Source organism: Rhea pennata, chromosome 2 (genome assembly GCF_028389875.1).
Source record: "Rhea pennata isolate bPtePen1 chromosome 2, bPtePen1.pri, whole genome shotgun sequence".
Lineage (NCBI taxonomy): Eukaryota > Metazoa > Chordata > Aves > Rheiformes > Rheidae > Rhea > Rhea pennata.
The window spans coordinates 142032521-142036985 of NC_084664.1; positions in this window are offsets into that span (position 1 = coordinate 142032521).

Genomic DNA, 4465 nt, shown 5'->3' on the forward strand with positions numbered 1-4465 from the left:
CCCAGCCCTGAGGGGAGGAGGTGGCGCCACCGCCTCTCGCCGGCCCCCGGCGCCGCGGGGAGGGGGCGGGCGGTCGCGACAGCGCGGCAGGAACGGGGCCGGGGCCGGGGCCGGGGCGGCGCGGCCTCCCGGAGCCGTGCGGGCGGCCCCCGCCGCAGGGCGGCCGGGCCTTGAGCCGCCCCGGCGCAGGGGTGTCCCGGCGTTGTGGGGCCGCGCGCGGCCCGGCCCCGGCCCGGCCCTGCTCCCTGCTCCGGAGCGCCAAGGGCCGAGTCAGTTAGGTTGAAGTTTTAATTAAGCGAAAGCAAAGTATCTCTTAAATAGCGAGGATCTAACCAGTTCTTTGAGTCAGCTCGGCTTAAAAAAAAAAAAGAAAAAAATCATTTTTCTCTGAGAAAAGCTTATGAAGTCAATGGTAAAACTCATCCCCAAGGTTTGAAAGTCGTGAGAGAGTAATAAATCTATCTTAAAATGCCCTTCAGAGGACCCATGGGTGAATGTCCAGCGTCACCTCAAGATCTTACTTTCCTCCTTTCACTTACAGGCTTAAGATGAGAAAGTCTAAGGTTTATTGATTAATCAACACGCAATTAATAGCCTAATAAATCAGCTAAAAGACCAATAAACTAATAATCACATTGCTATTAATTTACAGTTTTATCATTCTTCACAGTGCTGTAATTACTGTGTTGCCGTTTATCCCTCTTAAGGCTTATTGCACCCGGCTACTGCTGAACTGCTGCTCCGTCGCCGCCCTCCACCCTCTCACTCTGCTCGTTGCTGGGGTGCAGCTCTACCCACGTTCGTGCTGTCCTCTCGCGCCGAGTGGTGTGGGCGTCCACCCGACCGCGAGTCCAGCGGGTGGGCCAGGGTGGATCCGTCCGGCGTCCCGGCGGGCTTGGTCTGCAGGTCGGCTTTGCACCCGCACTCTTGCGGTCGGGAGAGCAAACCTCTGCTGTTCATTGACTAATTCTAAAGTTTATTCTCCTTTTTTTTTCTGTCACTCGATCTACTTTTTCACTGTGCTTGTGCTTCCCCTTTTCTGCCAAATCTCCTCCCAAATAACCTGCCTTAATTTATTTTCCCCTTATTTCTTGCTTTTCCTACATCTGTACCCAAATTTGGTGGGTTTGATACTGTTAACAAGGCAATTTTGGCTTTGCTACTAATTTGATTACCTAGGTACTGGTGGTCTTGCAAAGCCCCAAAGTCCCTCAAATTTCTTTTCAGTTCTCTGGTCCATACTGGGTACAGATGGTTTATCTTGCAGCGTCCCTGAGACATATCATTCTGCTTTAGCCCTGGTTGCTTTTCCTAGTTCCAGTTAAGTGTAAGTACTTTATCCTGTGTGTGAACAGTCCACTTACCTGAACAAGGCTCATCCTGTTACATGTTTTTACCTCTCTGTTTTTGTGTTCACACAGCATCCTGGTCTTCAGTGCTTAATTGCAGATCATAGGCTTTGACGCAGCACTTCTTGTTCACAGATTCTAACCTGGTTCTGTATCATTAGGAGCCCAAAAAGTAGAAAGCATCTGTTCTACTAAGAGTGTATTTAAACACATTCACCCAGGAAAACTAAAGCAAAGCAAGTATTAGAACACCAAGAAGTTCTTACAGAGTAAAGCGCTGTTGTATGAGATGCTGTATAAACATTGTAAGAAGTACAAAGTTATTTGCTTCAAATTATGAGCCAATAAGAGACAGAAACTAGTGTCTGGACACTTAATAAGAGGGTAAAATACTTTGAAAATAGGGAAAAGTTACCTGTAAATGAAATGAAAAAAGGAGTTGTCATTGGAACAAAGCACAAAAGAGGATGACAGCTAATCTTCAGCTATTACAAACTGAATCTACTTGAGTCCTGAAAACCTTTGCACAGACATTTAGAAGACTTGTATATACTGATTTCACACGATTTGACTTAATAGTTCTTAATATGATACAACAGATAGTCTTGGAATGTATGGCCTGCAAGCTTCAATTGCGCATAAAAGATTGAAAAGAATTATTATAATGTCATGAGGGCCTGCTGAAATTTTGAGTCATTGCAGAATGCATAGAGCACAGGCTGCATAAATCATACTGTGGAAAAATATTTTTATACTATGATTTAGAAATAATTACAGAGAATTGTGTTGAAAGTAATTCCAAATTTCCTGATCATTACCTCTAAGCAAGTTTCCAGAAAAGCATAGTAAAGATGAAGACATCTCACAAGTGACAATTTCTGCCAATGACATCCTAGAAAAGATACTCTAGCTTCTCCAGAGGCTGAAGATAACAAAGGTCTGAAATATCCACTAGACAGTGTTTTCTAGTATTCCTCCAGAACATAAAGAACTAACAGGGTTCATGATTAGGTCTATTTATTTTGTGAAACTGGTTTTAGAAATGGTCACATCTGGAAATCTCAATAGGACTTTACCGAGAGAGTTCTCCTGACTGAAATGAACTTGAGTGAATTCTCAGCACTGTTATGTTGAACAATAATGTAACGCTCCAGCAATTTTCAGCAGCAGTGAAATGAATTGTCTGTCATTGTTGAATTAAAAAAAAAACTTTAGTATGCCTGAGTCTGTGGCAACTTCAAGCACACAAATTGGGATAGAATTTATGCTGTAATATTGAGGGATCACTTCAGTCATGGGTAAAGTAAAGCCATTTTTCTGAGTTAGAATTTAACATTTCATCAATGAGTTTATCATAGATATATGCATAAAATACCAACAGAGTATTCAGTCACTTTCATTTAAAATTAACTTATATTGCGTATATAGTGATTACAAACTGATTCATAGAGGTCCAGTGGTTCATCTTTGCAGAACAGCTTAGGCAGTTAATTGGTCAGTTGCACATATGTTAGTGTGACTACTTCTTTTGGCCTAGCATGGTTTGTAACTTTAGAATGCTCTTGTTTCAGTCATAGTCTGCAGAAAATTTTTTACAATCTTTAAACTCTGTTATCATTCTCTGTTTTCACCTATGCCTATGCTATCCAACTCTATTAAAAATGTATGCAAAGGCAATCACTGTAGACCTTGGATGTCAAACAATATTAATTTTAGCATAAGGGTTTAGCTCACAGTGGATTGGAGATTGTTCTTTGAGTTTTAATAATTTCTACCCTTTTTAAAAATTATTCCTATGTTTCCCCTCTTCCTGTCATTTCACTTCTTTGAGTCTGCAGTTCCCTCACTTAATCCAGGAACGAGACCTGCTCCTATTCCTGTCTCTATTTTTTTCTCAAGGTTAAGAGACAGTTTCTGGGAACAGTTGTTCCCCAATGCATAAGTCTCCAGTACCAAGTTCAAGATATCTTAATTAAAAATCAGTTAGTTTGTTAAAGGGAAAAAATTGACAACATAATTAAAAAAACAGTAAAACATCATTTCCTCAGGCTAATACCCGTAGGCAGGTATAACCTTCTGTCATCCATTTTGTCAGTATTGGTTAGAGCATATAAGCCTCATGATGATTTATGTGCTTGCTTGATGTGTTCTTAGTTCTTTAAATGAGCTTTGGCCACTGTCAGAGTTAGGATACTAGACTAGCAGGATGTTTCAGTACAGTCACTTATATGATTTTATGCTCTCATGTTCTTTATAAGTTAATAAGAGATCTTTTGTTTGGTTCCTTACTTTTGTGGATGTATTTCTGCTTTTGTGCTTTTCTTTATGCAAACGGTGAATTCAAAGGTGAAATGCAAAATACACCTGGAACATACTGCTATACAAACTTTTTGATATTTCTTGTTTTCAGTGGCTTGTAATAAAGTAGTCTTTTACTCATTCTTACTGTTTGTATCAATCATCTACATTTTCAGACTTGTTTTTCTCAGATTCTCTTTTCTGAAGTTGGACAGTATTTCCTTGAGTTGGTCTCAACTTTCCTTGAGTTAGTCTAGCTAATCCACATGGCTTCTGATTTATCCCTAAAACCTCAGATATTGACAGATGAAGATGTTCTATGTTGACACTGTTCTATGTTTGATACGCTGTTTAAAGTATACCTTTGTTGTGATGCAGATTGTGATCTTGGTTACCTATAGTAAGGACTGATTCATGTGTCAGAGAAGGCATTGTAAAACATCTGCTTCCCAGGTCTGTGGTCGAGATTATCCTGAATATTCTTACTCGTGTTATCAGTGAATGCTTCTCCAGTTATTGTGGTAGCACTGTAGAAATTAAAGTGCTTTATCAAAGCTTGCTCCATATTCCTGAGCAGTACAAGCATGCTTTGAATGTTCATGCCTCCAGATGAAGAGCCCACACCAATCTGCTTGTGTTGCGGAAAATACAGGGAAGAGGGGAAGCCTGGAAGCAAACTTGTTATTACATCTCTCCATGGGAATCCTTAGTAAAAAAACAAGGTTTATTTTTAACTAGAATATAGATGCTGAGGAAAAGAAGCCTTAGAGAGTGGACTGCTGCTTGTTCTGCCACATCTTCCCTGGTTGCAGCACCAG